This window comes from Dysidea avara, chromosome 6 (assembly GCF_963678975.1).
Source record: "Dysidea avara chromosome 6, odDysAvar1.4, whole genome shotgun sequence".
NCBI lineage: Eukaryota > Metazoa > Porifera > Demospongiae > Dictyoceratida > Dysideidae > Dysidea > Dysidea avara.
In genome coordinates, this window is record NC_089277.1 from 8,499,781 (window position 1) to 8,517,256 (window position 17,476).

Here is a 17,476-nt window from a genome sequence, read left to right on the forward strand (position 1 = left end):
CGGTATGTGTGGTTTCACCAGTCATAGAAATTTTACTTTACGAAAAAAAAGCAAACATGTACACAAAAATTGGAGTTTTCAATAGATTAGGGACCATAGCACATAGATAAAAAGTACTGAAACAAGCTGGAGTAGTGCACAATATTAAATCACAGTAAAACAGTAAGAAGTGTTATATTCCCTACTGTGCATTTCCATTGTGGTATCTTGAGCACAGAAAGGATATAGCACTTCTTGTAGTTTTACTGTGATGTAACATTGTGCACTGCTCCAGCTTGTTTCAGTATTTTTTTATCAATGTGGTATGGTCCCTACTCTAGTTGAAAATTGTATGTAAATGTAAATATACTGTAACATGTGATCATAGGTCCCATCAGTATTGTATTACGTACTGTGTGGATCCTGTTAGTGCATGAACTATTGAATAGTGCAAGTATAAGAATAAATTAAGAATTTTAAGTTTGAGTAGGGATCAAGAAATGAATAGTGAAACAAGAGAGGTCAACTACACCTGAAGATATGCTAGTAGACATTAATTTTAATCTCTACTTCAGTCTATACCCACGACTGAAATAGGTCCACTAGTGTATCTTCAGGTGCAGGCAACCTCCCTTGTTTCACTACTATTTATTTCTATAATCCCTGATCAAACTTATACCAATATTATTATGACTGGTAAACCCACACATATGCATTAAAATTGGTGCCAGGCATATTGCCGAACACATGCCCCAAATACAAATTACTGAAATAACGAAGTAGCCATTATACGCTTCATATTCAGCTATATTCAGCCCATTATGCAATGTTACAAATGATGAGACGCTAGGAGAAGGACTTCTGCAGTAAATCAGACACAATGGAAAATTTGTTTAATTCCTGTCAAACATAGGGAAGCCATCATGTGGCACTACCATGGTGGAATGATATAAACTAGATATAACCAATAAAAGAATTGCAAATTGTTGCAATGCACTCACTCTTTTTAATGTTGTCATGACTGATCATGAATATGCCATTCATTGTTAATTAATAGTATGTAACTTTACAAACTGTACCTTTAATTGAATAATTTGAATGAGCTATTAAAAGTATTTTACCTCTATTTAATACAATTAGCTATGCGATATGTGCTTATGTTCTGCAGTAAATCATCACTGGTCTGTGTATTCTTTAAAGGAGGATAAAAACACCGATACCGAGTCCAATACCAATACTACAGTTAAACAATATATTCAAGTGGTAACATGTGATTAAAAGTGTCAGGGTACAATACAGGTGCTGTTTACAGCACAAGAAAACTTACAAAAAGCAATTAGTATCCCACAACAGGTAAGTTTTTTTAATAAAGAGCAACATTTAACCCTTTCCGGCAAAATTTTGTTTCTTTCTGCTGAGATAACATCACTTGCACTACTAAACAATTGCTCTGAAACAGCAGATGATGGAGGTATACATAAGTACTTGCAAGCTAGATGAGCTAAGCATGGCCAAACAGCTTTCTTCGATTGCCACTATTCTAAGGGATGAACATGCTCAGAACGAGAGACTACAGGTTCCTTCAAATACATTTCTGTTATCACTTCAGCTTCAGTTCCACAGTCACCTTCACCATCACCATTTGTTGAATCAGCTATCAGTTCATCAAACAGGTTCCATAATGCTGAACTGGACTTCTCTCTCGAGTCACTTCTGCTATGTTTCGGCTGTGGCTCATCACTGTCTGACTGACATTTCTTCAGATAAACCTCACACTCTGTAATAAGAAGCATTCTTGCATGAGCTGCACTACTAGTAGACATAAACCCCTTTAGCTTAAATCTTGGGTCTAAAATTGTAGCAAGTACACATAGAGATTCTTGCTATACCGGTCCTGTATGGATTTCAACATACCTCTCTTCATAGACATAACACCATGGTCATTCTCATCTTCTGAAATTTGTTTCTTTAGAGCCCTGATTATTGGTATGATTACAGAGGCACTGGCATATTCTCCACTAACTTCCCGTGTTGCTTCTTCAAAAACCTTCAGGAGTTTTATTACCTTTTCAGCCAAAAGCCATTGTTGTGTGTTTAGTTCAACAGGTGGTTGACATTCAGTATTATTAATTTAGCTGCTGTAATGGCTTTCCTCTGCTCTACTAACCTTTCTAACATATAATAGGAGCTGTTCCATCTAGTGGTAACATCCTGAATAAGGACATGGTCAGGTAAGTTGAGCTGTGATTGTATTTTCTTGAAGTTTTGAAACGATGAATTGGAATGATGATAATGACCCACTAAGGATCTAGCAGTGGCTAATAATTGTTGCACTGCAGGTTGCAGTTAAACACCATCCTTGATGATTAATTGGAGAGAGTGTGCCAAGCATGGCAATGATTTGACATTTGCATAATTCATTGCAGCTACCATATTGGAGGCATTGTCATGTAAAACACACACTATTTTGTCTTCTATCTCTCATTGGTGAATTGGAATGATGATAATGACCCACTAAGGATCTAGCAGTGGCTAATAACTGTTGCACTGCAGGTTGCAGTTAAACACCATCCTTGATGATTAATTGGAGAGAGTGTGCCAAGCATGGCAATGATTTGACATTTGCATAATTCATTGCAGTTACCATATTGGAGGCATTGTCATGTAAAACACACACTATTTTGTCTTCTATCTCTCATTGGCGAACATGAGATAGTATAGCAACTGCTATATTGACACCAGTGTGTAATTCATCGAATTTCCAAGCACACAACATGACATCTTTCTTTTCCATTCTACTTTCCACATTGAAATGTGCTGTCAAGCTAAGAAACGAATGAGAGCAATTGGTACTTGACCATATATCAGAGGTCAGAGTGACGTAGCTAGCCAAACTCAAAAGCTCAGAGATTCCCTGTTTGACGTTTGTAAAGATCTCAGGAATAAGAACCTCTGAGAACTGTCGATGGTTTGGTAGTACATATCTGGGCTCAAGTTCAGCCAGCAGATGCTCAAACCCTACATCACTGACAATACTAAAGGGCTGTAAGTCAGTACAGATCATTTCAGCAACACGGTAATAGTCTTCGCTCTTGAGTTATTTGCACTGTACGCTGTGCATTTTTCTACCATGGATTTCAATGTTTCTTGCTACAATGCAACTCCTTCAGCTTTTTTTGGCTTTTCGTTTCTTCTCCTCTTCTAAAAGACTTTGAAATGGATCCTCGTGTACCATCAAATGCTTACGATGTTGCTGTCAGACCTTCAGTGCTGGTCACTGTAAAGCGCTAATAACAATAACGAAGGTTGCTTGTGTTGAATTTGGTTGAAATGCTTCCTCCTCGAGAAACTTTTTCTTCACAAGTAAGACATATCACCTTTTTATTGTCGCTCTTGTCGACTTTAAAATATTTCCACATCTCGCTGGTTTTCTTCCTTTCTTTTACTCCTTTATAAACACTTAACGGTTCACCTTCCGTTTATATAGTGGCTTCGTGGTAGCTATCAGTGGCTTCGTGGCTTTCTATTTCATCTTCTATTATCACAGCCATACTACTTTCACATGTCACTAACGCTTCAGCATCCGCCATCTTGAAAAGTAAATGTCATCGAGTATCGGTAGTATTGGGCGACTTGTACTTAAACCGATACAAGCCCGATACCATCAAAATAAGCCTGATGCCGATGCTAGTATCGGTATCGGTGCATCACTAATACTTCAAAGAATTACTTGGACAATATGGTAGTTATTTCCACTGCAATAACTACTATATTCGGGGCAATAACTGCCTTATTTGGGGCAATAACTACCACATTGTCTAGTAAGGTGTTAAACACCAAGAATGTTTATGATGCAAGCAGAATATTAAGTCGTATACATCAAAGTGCTAAAAGTCTTTTACTTGGATATCTACCAGTTATATCACAAAGCAGTTGTAGATATTAACAATCATCCTTAGCTGTATATGAAACCATATTATCATAATTCTTGGCAGTACATGAAACCATGTTAATCTAAATACTTACTTGGATACATATAAGCCATTTACATCACAGCAGTAGTAGAATGTCTTAGTTATTAATTAATAGTTGTCCTCAGCTTCACCTCGGACTCATGTCAATAACTAAGATATTCTATTCTTGCTGTGATATAACTAACTTCATATTACATATTTGCTACATTAAACCTACATGGTATCGATTCAAATTAAATAGCTACATTATCTAATGCCTGGCAGGAGCACAGTTATATAGTAGCTACTGCTGGATGTATTGTGATCAAAACAAGAGCATGTTTCTCCCTGAAAATGTCAGCATGCATGCTAATTTTTGTATGAAAACTTATTTTAACTTGCAGTTAGCTAGTTTTACCTTTAACACTTTATATCTACGTACTTGAGTTGCATGCCATGTAGGCCTGTGTGACAAAAATGACAAAACAATTATCTTGATAACAAAATTACCTATAGGTAGTGTGATAACAAGTTTTGAACTATCAAAAATGTGCACATGATTACTTTAGCTTAACACGTGACCGTGTACGTGACAGATTATTGTGGTTAATTATGTCGGCACTGCATTATGTTGGCTTCTTCAAGTGTGAGTTCTAGTACGTGTGTTATCATATTGGACAATAATACTGAGTCCATTACTAGTGTTCTTAGTGACTACATTGTCAGCAAGAGTAGTGACTCAACTAGAGAAAATTGTGAGCTAGAGAAGGTGAGGAGCAGCGTCTACAAACACTTTGGCTTTCCTGCACAAGGTGGCAAAGAAATGGACAACAGTTTATTGTAAGTTATGCCCGAGGAAACTACACTATCAAGGAAGTACGATTAATATGATGGTGCACTTGGAGTACAGCCACCATGCCAAATTTCTTAAGATTAAAATGACCCAAGGGAACGTTGCGACTAACAGTAAGACTAAAGATTCGGATCAGCCAATGATAAGGATTCCTTCGAGAAAGCCCAGCCATTGTCAGAGAGTTCAATGATGTGGAGAACACAACATCAGTTTGCCATTGCATCACCAAAGATATGATTCCTTTTAGCACAGTGTCTAATGTTAGTTTCCAGAAAATGCTCCGTACATTTGAACCTTGACATATTTTGCCAGATAGAAAACTAATACCAGATGCCTACACGAACAGTTAGCTACCAATAAGAGAATGAAATGACTCTCGGACTCAATTTAGGATGTAGATTGTTATATTAAATAACACAGAATAGTTAGCACATCTGGATACAAAACAAAAATGTCCTTGTATCAACCAGACACATGGAAATCTCAAGTGAGGTAATGTCTCAAGATAAAACAAGTGCTTAAAAGTACAGACTTCTGTAACACAGGAATGGATGATTTCTGTACTCCAAGCTCCTACAAATTAGCTTCAAGTTCCTTAGGGATAGAACCAAGTGCTCCTATGATTATTGGTTCCACCGACACTGTAGTTTTCCAAATCCTCTGAGCTTTTATCCATAGGTCTGTATGTTTGTCTTTCTTTTCAACAGTCTTTTGCTGGATATGGCTATCCCCAGGAATTACTGTTATTGTGTTCAAATGCACAGTACAAAAACTGGTAAAGAAAGTCCTTGCCCTAGCCCAGGGCACAGGAGTACAATTACTCAGCAAAAGAAATTGTAGTCAAATGTTCAAATAATGATTAAGGAGCAATGCTGTGAAGTAAATCTATTAAAGAGTCTTGAATATTTACTTTCTTCAAATTGGCTGCCAGGGAGACCCAGAGCTCCAATAACAACAGGTAAACAAACACTTACATTTTCCATGGTCTACAAATCTCTGTCTTTAAGTCAACATATTTGAAATTTTTTCCATGCTCTTTTGGGAAATTGTAGAGTCTCCAGCAATATAGACACTTCAATAAAATAAACCTGTCTTTGCAATAAAAGTAATGAAACAAAGAATTATTATTATTGTCATATGTAACTCAGAACATATGTAGTACAATGTACAATAAAGGAAAGAGCATTCTGGAACAAGGACCCCCTTCTAACCTGGAAGATTGGTTACAGGTGTGACAAGTACAATTACAGCACAAATACAGTTACTAATAAACAATTACAACAATTATTAATAAATTCTTAAGTCAAATAGTGGCGTAAAATTCTACAAGTACTTAGTATAACTGACTTCTGCATGGTGGGTATAGAGTTTATATTAGCACCAATCTTTTGTAACTCAGAACTGAGACTAACAGAGATTGATCCCAGGGAACCTATAACAATTGGCACAACAGTACAAGATGTCTTCGACAATTTATTCACTAAAATACACAAATCAGAATATCTTTCTTTCTTTTCAACAAATTTCTGGTGTAGCCTACTGTCTCCAGGAATAGTAATGTCAATAAAATATGGAGACGATTTACAGATAACAGTAATATCAGGGTGATCATGTGCCAAGTTTGAGCCAGTAAAAATTATTATTAGTATTATTATTATTATTAGACATTAATCTTAATACTTTACTTAACCAAGTACTTCATTGTGAATTGTAATTGTTTGGGGACAAATCTAATCCCCTGTATGTGCATAATCTGCTGTAGCTTTATATAATAAATATGGCTATTTAAATATTATGCCCTGGCCAAGCATTCTAGCAGTTTTATTAATTGCGTCAGTGGACACTGCATGACTTATAGCTACTTTTACACAGGAGGAGAATCTAACAATAAATACTGTTAACTATACAACTAAAGCAACTGTTTAGTGACTGCTTAATAGCTGATTGCTGTAAGGAATTTAGTTTTCAAACAAACAGCATGTCACAGTCAGTCTTGATATACAAAGAATATAACATCATGTTCTATTACATTCCATTCTGATTCTAGTTCTGGCTATTAGAAGTTGCTGCACAACAAGCCAAGACAAATTCGACAAGTGTAAAATTGTCATATATCCTGTTTCAGTGTGCGTTCATAACATGAGCTGAAGAAGTACTGATGACAAGAGTAGTTCCAGGATTTTTGGTGAAAGATTTTTTAAATTTGCATGGGGTTCGGGAGCATATATAGTCCCACATGAAAATTATGTATTCTGAGAATGAACCCGGTGACAATTTACATGAAAGAACCACAGGTTAATCAGTGTTAACTAGAAGGTTTTTCTCATATTCGTATATACCTGACATTTCAATAATATCCAAGCAAGAATACAGTGCAAAGTATGTACTCCAACTAATTGTGGGCAGGCATTTTGAATAAAGTTGAGGTGTCCGTCAACTGGCTACTTAGCAACATAAACCAAATGAGCCATAGTGTGACCTGGAAAGCTACTTTTGAGTTAAGAATCATGCAATGCTCAAGGACCTTCCTACTCCTCTTTGCCAGCAAAACAACTCCTGGACTTTGGTGGAAGCATTTAAATTAGAAACACAGACTGAACTCGCATTATGCAATTAGTGTTGCTTGATGAGTAACTAGTGCTTTGTGAAAATGTCACACCCTTTCTCAATAAGCCTACAGATGCCGGTGTAGGTGGTTGTTATATGTGTACATATTCGTATTGTTTTCTAGAGTTTCACATGTAAACTAATAATGGGTCCAGTGTAGAAACTTGGCCTGTGTCCATTAAATTTGATGTTCCACATCGTTATTGTGTGATATGCTTACAAATATTTGTTACTCAACTGTACATTGAGCTGCCAAGCATCATTCAATATTAAATGCTGTGTGGGAGATTAAATTAGTGGCTACATGTTATCTAACCCAATTACTTTGTGCATGATTCTCCAGTGAATATGTGCAGCAGTTTGATCTCTCACAACTCACTTAGCTGAATTAATAATAGTCTAGCTAAATTATAAAAAAATAATTACATCACTTAATAACACAGTAATCTCCCTGTTGCAAAGATCACAGAATTGTCTGTAGCATTTTATCAGTAAATTTATTAAACCTCATTCATCACATGTGTACTGCTATGTACATTTTATTTAGACGGCTTGTAGTGGATTAAACAATAAATTATGCAGTGTGATAATAATCGATTAGGTGTCCACCAAGACACCATCATTGATTTGAATACTGTTTTGTTATTGATTTGGCAAACTGTCTATTTGAGTAGTATATTGTATAGCTGTACTGTTGTATGTATTTATACATCATTCATTATACACCTGACACACTTGTAATAATTAACTGCTACACGTATGTTACTGTATTCGTTTGACTGCTGTATTTATGTATATACTAAGTTATACAATACAGGTTTAATAATAGTTGCCATCCTCTTAATGTCAATACTTAAATACATTGGACAACTCATTGCTAAATGTCTTCCATTCATCAATGGTATGCAAGCAGTGATAGATATAGTGGTTGATAGGGATAAAATATCATGTAGGTAATTTTAATACTTTTGAACAGAGCCCAGCATTGCTTACTAAGAATCAAAGCCATAAACCCTACAGTATACAAATATTGTTCACACAGTGAATTGGTTAATATTATAGAGTGTCCTTACAGCTGCTCCTTGTACCGTTTACATGTAAATAGTGTAACATGCATAGTCCCATCAGTATCATATAACTATTAGTGATATACAGTACTGTGTGGATCCTGTTAGTGTATGAACTATTGAAAAGTATACTGTGTAGTGTAACAAAACGATGGAATTGTGTAATATTCTAGGTATGGGTATTGTTTACTGAACAGTACATATATTGTATAGACTGGACATAATCAGTACAATAATTTCAAATGTTGCAATACTCTTTAACTTTTTAAACCTCGTCATGATTGGTAGTTATTGTCAGAGTCATTAATTGTTGTAGTATGTAACTTCATGAACTGTACCACTAGTGGGATAGGTTGAATGAACTTGCTATTACATGCTCTTAAGTTAGCTGTGTATTCTGCAGGATATATAGCCTATGTAAGTGGAGTATGTAACATCATTGGAGTATGTGTATTTTCTGTTGTAGAAAAATGCCACTCCATTACATATTGCATGTCAAAGAGGATACGAGCCCATTGTAAAGACCCTGTTGCTATATAATGCAGACATTGAGTGCAGAACAGATGTGAGTTGATGAAATTGTGTAATGTCATGGTTGTGGGTAGTATTTATTGTATACAAGTACACAAAATATTGGAATTTTCAACTAGAGTAGGGACCATAGCACATTGATAAAAAGTACTGAAACAAGCCCACGATATTAAATCACAGTAAAACAATAGGAAGTGTTATATCCCTACTGTGCTCCTCCATTATGGCATTGAGCATAATAGGGATATACATATAACACTTCTTATTTCTTTACTGTGATTTGATATCGTGCACTACTCCAGCTTGTTTCAGTACTTTTTATCAATGTGCTATGGTCCCCATTCTAGTTGAAAATTCCAATTTTTTGTGTACTTGTTTGTTAACTTTTTTGTAAATAATTATTATGATTGGTGAGCCCACACATACCGCATCTGAAATTGCACTGCGCGCCCCAGCTATGCCATCTGAAAAGTGAAGTATTCATTATGCTTCATTGTCAGTAATGTTCAACCTGTTACGCAGCATTTTTAATCAAGAATTTTTCAAAAAGCATCTCTGCAATCCATGCATATCAAAAGAAAGGGCTGGTGCTGCATGCCCCAGTTATATCAATTATCATCTGAAAAGTGAAGTATCCATTACACTTCGTTGTCGACTATTTTCAACCAGTATGAATCAAGAACTGTTTAAATAACACCTTTGCAATCAAAATGGCCACTATGAAAAATAAGGATGATTCCCATTACAAAGGGAAGCCATCATGTGCTACTGCCAAATTGACACTCTTTACTGTCAGCAAAGATGAATGCGACACAAAGGAGGACTCTGGTAAGTCCATGAAGAATGCATTGTACATACTGCAGTATGCCAAAAGACACTTCTCGGGCCAAAGTTATGTTGAACAGTGAAAAAATCAAGCCTATAGCCTTAGCCGTTATCGAGTTATGCTTGTCTGAAGGCATCAGTCAATCAGTGAGTCAGTGAGTCAGTCAGTCAGTGAGTCAGTGAGTGAGTCAGTGAGTCAGTGAGTCAGTCAGTGAGTCAGTCAGTGAGTCAGTGAGTCAGTGAGTGAGTGAGTGAGTGAATGAGTGAGTGAGTGAGTGAGTGAGTGAGTGAGTGAGTGAGTGAGTGAGTGAGTGAGTGAGTGAGTGAGTGAGTGAGTGAGTGAGTGAGTGAGTGAGTGAGTGAGTGAGTGAGTGAGTGAGTGAGTGAGTGAGTGAGTGAGTGAGTGAGTGAGTCACCTATAAGGACTTCCTGCAGGAATGCTGAGCAATATGCTATGTAGCACCAGCTATGATTGACTTATTTGTAAGCATCGTGAACTATTCAGTATCGTGAATAGTGGCTTTAGTATCGATCGTGATACTAAAATGGCAGTATCGCTCAGCCCTAGTAAGCACTACTGCTTTTCTCATTGAATTTTCCATATTGCTAATGAGATTTTTCTGAAAGACATTTTGTACATTTTGTAGGTGTATGGTGTACCATACATAGGGTCCACAATGCAAAAAATTGATATCCTCCAATCAACTACTTAACTACTATCATGTGTTAGGCTAAGTGTAACTTGAATAACTCCAGTGTGGCAGCCAAGTTTATTATTTTCTTCTGGTGGAAATGACACAAATGTCTTAATATCATGTGATTTTTCGTTGCAGTGGTTCGTAGGGTTCTTCATATGCCACGATATTCACTCTCAATACTGTTCAAGTAGTCTACGTATGCCATGATATTCACTCCCAACACTGTTCAAGTAGTCTATCATCAACTCAAAGTATCAGTAGTTTGATGTTATTTGGTGGCAGCACGATCTGTGTTCCTTTTTGGCAACAAACAAAACACTTCTTCCTGTGGAGCACAGGACAAGCAGAGCAAAAACTGCACTGTGACCAGTACTATGTAAAGAACCTGGATGCAAAGTATGGTTATAATTGAAGCTTGTTAGCCATCTGGCTAAGCCATATACTGTATAAACTGAAATTTGGCCAAAGCGACACGATTTTTCAAACAAATGCCAGAATGGTTGATAAATCAGTGTATCAGTGTAAGTCAGTGTAACAGTGTAATCTGTCTCAGTGTATCAACCATAATCTATTCCAATGATCTTCAAATTGCTTGAAATCAAATGAAAACAAGTTTATATGCATTAGGTTCACAGCAGTCTAATACTCTCCCTATGATGCCATCACAGTAAAAGACACACCTGCACTGGCCCAGACCATGCCTGAACTAACAATTAACACAAATATTTACAAAAGGAGTGCACTTCAAGGTTCTTTTTTCAGAAATGAAAGTGGTTTCATGGCTATTTCTGTGGTTTGAATTTTGATCATGTGAGTGCTTATTTCATGCATTGGACTGCTCCATTTGTTTACTAGGTGAGATAGCTGTGCTTTTAGGTGTTTATCAGTTTCAAATCCTTGTTGCTGGAGACTGTTTAACTGATTTATCAACCATTCTGGTATTCGTTTGCAAAAATTGCATCGTTTTGGCCAAATTCCAGCACATAGATGGCTCAGCCAGATGGCTGACAAGCTTTAAATATAACCATACTCCACATCCAGGTACTTTACCTAGTACTGGTCATTGCTGACACATGGTGCAGTTGCTGCTCTGCTTGTCCTGTGCTCCAGTGGAAGAAACATTTTGTTTACTGCCAAAAATGTTCACAGATAGTGTTGCCACCAGAAACTGACCAATAAAATCAAACCACCGATATTTTGAGTTGATGATAAACTACTTGAACAATGTTGAGAGTGGATATTGTGGCATACAAAGAACCCTTTAAACCACTGCAGCAAAAAACAAATGATTTTAAGATATTTCTACCGTTTCTACCAGAAGAAAGTGACAAACTTGGCTGTCACACTGGTGTTATTTAAGTTACACTTAGCCTAACACATGACAATAGTTAGGTAGTTGATTAGAGGATATCATTTTTTATGTTGCGGACCATACCATACACTTTGCATATATGTACCGTATTTTTCAGGTGGCTTAATTGCAAAAACGTATAACAGAAATGTGATCAAACATAGGGTCCACACTGAATCCAAAAAATCTACTTTTACAAATCAATCCCTTACCATTGTGGGATGTTCATTGTAGTATCCAATTGCTAGATCTACCATGAAACTGGAGGCACATTTGTTGTCTTCACAGAAACATCAATTTTAGTATTTTGTGAGATGCAAAAATTATTTTTTAAATTTTGTGCTTCACACAAATAACAGGATAAAACTTGCTACTAAGCTAGATGTTATCTAGAGTTGTTGTAGTTGAAAAGTACGCACAGTAATAAGCAAATGATTCACTGGGTTTCCGTCACAGGGTTGCTTGAACTTGCAGTTAGCTACTGAAGGTTGTTTTGCTTTTAAATCTATGTACTTGAGTTACAGTGCATACTTAGTTGTCATCACGTTGTTGCATTCTGTTGTCTCTAAAATTACTGTCTGAATAATCAAATAATGATGTTGTTATTGTCATAAGGTGTCAGGCCTATGTAGATTACAGTGTTATAATTACTACAAATAGCAAGAGCAGGGTTTAGAAAAATTCCAATTTGAAAAGTTTGCGAATGCATGTTATTTGAAAATATGTAATTGTGCAGAAGCTCCTATTGTTGAAATACATATAAATACAGTGGTTTTGTGATTGTTAGTTAGTTATGAAATTATGCTACGTGTCATTTCAGTCTTTCGGTATTGTACAACTAGAAACTCACCTTCCTCTTGGCTTAACTTTGGCCACTAGCCCTTTACTAGTCCCACACAGTCTTACCTAATTTGTTAATGTTTTATCAGTACTAACTTCATGTATCACATGTACTAGTAGACTGTTATGTACATGTTAGATTTGTAGTGGATTAAGCAATAAATTATACTACATATATTAAATTAAAAGGATTACTGAAAAAGACTGAGAGAAGTATTATTGCTATACACTGAATAAACTCACAAATCCTTATTTTCATTAACTAGTGTCAAAGGATTTGTGGGTTTATTTGATGTAACCATGATCCTTGTCAATTTAATCCAGTAATTCCTTCTTATTTCATGGGTTTTTTCAGCAATCCTTATTCCTAATTTTTCTTAATTTTTAAAATATGTATTGTCTAGTTTATTTACTTTATCTAAATCAATATATGCATGGATTACTAACTTGTAAGACATTTTAGTGTAACAGAGATTTACATGTATCACAGTAACAGATTAATCAAAGTAGCTATCAGATTTTAATGGTAACCTGTGATTAGCCATGCCTGTAAAGATTAAATGTAAACATCTTAGTGGTACTGCATAACAATGATACAAGTAGCTACTTTGTGCAAATAAACAAATAGTGTATGTAAGTTGTATTACAGAATGTAGGCTAAGTATAGGCTCTGCATGTACAGCAGCTATATTATGTAAGAGTACACATGATCACCTGGAAAACTATGATGGAAGACCAAACAAATTAATTGTGCATGACTTACATGTTTGGATGTGAATGCTTCACAGATTCATCCCAGAGTGCCACCAGAAAAGAATAAGCTAGAGGAGGTAGCATTTTCTTCAGACACAAGCACAATACAAGCACACACAGTTCTGTATATTTTCTATGGCTACAGTAGTCTAGAATAGTCAATCCTAAGTGACTGCATGCACAATAACAATGTCAGAGGAAAACTGTGTATAATTGCTCTAATAGGCATACATGGAAACCATGGGCTTTCAGCCAAGTCTGATCAGTAAGAAGCCATATGGTTTTAATCATAGATATTATAATTATACTATGTGTCTAGGATTGCATATATACTGATTTTGTTATTGTACTTCTATTCCAGTGTTCCATTAGTTATCACAAACGTTTTTCCTACAAGTATAGGAATTTTAAATTAGAGTATGGACAGTGTATAGTGCTGCAATAAAAAGTACTGAACAAGCTGTCCAGATAACTTTATCAGCCCTGTGCGGCTGTCTGGTAGTGCTGTCGAGACCTTGTTTAGCCAGTTTAAACACAGTACACCAGTGGGATTAAACTGATCTCCACAAATTATTCCATTGCAAAAGCCACCCATTTAGTAAAACATTCTGTTGGCTATCATGATGGTTCAAAAGGATACCAAGATGTTCCTGTTCATTTATCTGAGTCTGTCTTAGAGAAAAAGAAGTATGGATCAAGCAGCAAAGCATAGATGTAATGTCCATGCATGTTGTATTTTTGTTTGGCTTACTTATACTTACACTTGTATTAAGTTTGATTTACCTTTAGTACTTTTAGTAACTATTCATAGTAATTGTGTTTTGTCTATTTTCCTTTGTAATTGTATTTAATATTTACCCTTTTAACTGTATTTATTTCCCAGTCACCCTCGTAACCTGTATTTCCTCACTCACTATTGTGCTGTATTGCATTTGCACATTCACTCTTCTCTAAACTTACAATGATTGCAATAATTTTTTATATTTTGCTTTTAAGGTTTATAATGTGGTTACTAAGTAATAAGTCTCTCAAACTCTGCCCTGCTAAAGCTCCACTTCCTTTACTGGCTGTTGTTCTTTGTTTAAAGGAATCCACTTGAACTCAAGTGTAGCAAATTTAGTGGGTTAGTTCTTGAAATTAATACTGAATCAAAGCCAGCAAAACTGGCATCCTTCAGTTTGGATATTTTATTCACCACAGCATTAGCAAACATGGATCGAAGACTGGAATTGCTCACAACAGTGTCATGTACTGTTTTTAAAAGTTCAGAACCATATTTCCTGAAATTTGTATCGTTGCAGTTTTCTTCAACTGCCTTTTAAAATAGAATAATTCAGTGCACGGAAGTAACTTAAGATAATCAGCAACATTACTTTTATCTTCTGGCTGCTATGTACTAATCTTCTGTAACACAGATATTTGTATAAATAACTTTTGTTTATCAGTCAAGGCACAAGTTTTGATTTGAGAATACCTATTGTGTAACATGCTTGCAATTGCAGCTCTGCCAAGATGATAATACACATCATCAGAATCTGTAATGCAAGCCTGAACATCAGATTGGCTGCTTGCTTCAATGACTAAATGACACTTGAGATCAACATGACTCATCATGTATACAACTGCAGTACAGTATAAGGAAGGTCTTAGATCTCTCCTTTTGAAGTGAATACTTCATTGAAAGACAGTGCCATTCGGATCTGACAGATACCACATCAACTGCTATTGAGTCTGAAGGATGTAATCCTACCATTGACAATTCAGCTGCAATCAACAAGAAAATAGTTTAAAATAGTTGCAGTAGTGATGCCATTTAAGTTGAAACTGAAGATATCCGTCAGACGCTGCTGAAATGGCAGCACCTTTTTCATATAATGTTACAAATCTTCTCTTTAAATGTTTAGTTAAAAATTCAATAGTACTCACTGGCAGAGAGTCACAGAAATCTTTCAAATCTTCACTTGGAGGGGAAACTGGCTGCATACTCTCATCATGGCAAGCATGAAGAGTGTTGTATTGTGAACACCATCCATGTGATGGATAACACTAGTCTTCTCACTCCTATTCAGAGCTTTTCTCCTATAAGTTTTATTGTTTGGTCCACATTGGGTTCCACTGCAGTGTCTGTTGTGACCTCCTGAACCTTCTTAGTATGTGGGTCTTCACAAACTGTCTTGGCTTTGTTGGGCTCTTCCACAGAGGACTGAGAGCATTACTTTTCTTGTGAGTACCTTTGGGTTGAGCTTTTTGCACAACTGTCTCGACGTTCTCGCTTCTTTTCCCTGCTCCATTCCACATGTAGAGTCCTTACTCATGATCTCTCATGATCCAATATTGGCAACAGATTTGTGGGTAGTAATTAGTCCATTATCGATATCAGTGTTGTAACCCACTCTGTATCCACCACTGTCATAAAAGTAAGCATCATGCTTTGTAAGTAGTGTTCATCTATTATACCCATAAGAAATACCTCTCTTGCCAACATTGTTGGCTATTAATTCCCCTAGTTCATTTAAATGTAAGAGTATTACAATTATTCTATTGACTGCTTAGGAATATAATTTGTGTAACCATTCTATTTAAAATGTTTCACTGTTCCATTGGAGTATCTCGATCATTTTAATGGAATTGTACAAGTTGCAAATTTTCCTACTGTTAAAGCATAATTTCTTCAAAATTTCCCAGCATAATTCCTAATCCCCACACATCTATATTATTCCTAAGGCCAGGCCAAGTTAATTCACAGTTTATCGTCACTGCTGCATGGGTTTTTAGTAATAATTTCATAATTCATTATTTCTCACGTGATAATCATTGTTTACACTTCCAAACTCTTTTTGTATATCAAAACATGGTGTGTGCAACAAACATAACAATTATCCCCAGCCTGGACTCGTTAGAACCTCCAATAAATGGATTTCTAAAGAGAGATTGCATTAAACGAGTAGCTAAGTATTAACAGTGACGTAATCACATAAGCTTCCAATTATTGCTAAAGTAGCTAGCTATGTAGCTAGCAACTGTGTGAAGCTACTTTTTACATGTTTTTCCATGTTAAAAAATTATGAAATGTGAAAAATGACCTCCCACCCGCATGATTTTTTCAAATATCCCAGATGATAAACTGTGAATCAACTTGGCCTGGCCTAAGGTTATGCTGGCATAACTGCAATATTTCAAGTGACTGTCAGTTGCAGTTACTTCAATAATAATGTATCCTTTTCAATTCTTTTCCAACTACTACAAATTCTGATTCTTCCAGCTTACTAGTCCCTTCAATCCTGCCTTATTTAATAAGCATCTGTTAGTACATTTATGCCAGTTAAACTTGATTAGCACTTTTCTATCACTTCCCGCATGCTTGTTATATACTTGTATTAGATTTTCATTTTTAGCAATTTAGATTGAGATGCTGTAATAGAGCGGTCAATTGAGTATAGTCGAATAGAACAGTCAATTCTACTCTGATAGAACAGTCAGCTGTGCTGCACTGCACAGAGCCTTTAAAAACATTAAAGATTTGTGTATTTAAATTTTGTTATGTATAGCTACTTATAATGGTGCTGAGTCACTCAAGCAATTTGAATAGCTATCCATTAGTTATCTTAATGGTTACAGGGTTTTTCTCAGGTTTTTGTTAAGTAACCATACAAGAAACACATGCCTATAAATTATGGCTTAGCCACCATACCACTTAGTACAGCCAACCACATTAAAAATGTTGCCTATCATTCTGCTATGTGACAACTGCTCAGCGGCTGTATTGCAGAAGGGTCACTCAGTATACATAGCAGTTATTAAGTTTGAAATGCACAAGTTAATGTTCAAAATACATAGCTATGCTGGGGGCTGAGAACCATGCCATGAAACTAGATATGGAGTATTTGTGATATTATAGAGGTTGTACAGCTGAGTTGCTTAAAACACGACCAATTTGTGTCAGTATCTTTTTTACAGAGAGTTAGCTATGGTATTTCCCAGGAGTTTTGTCTTGTAGACCAGCGCAGTTGTGTTCCTAC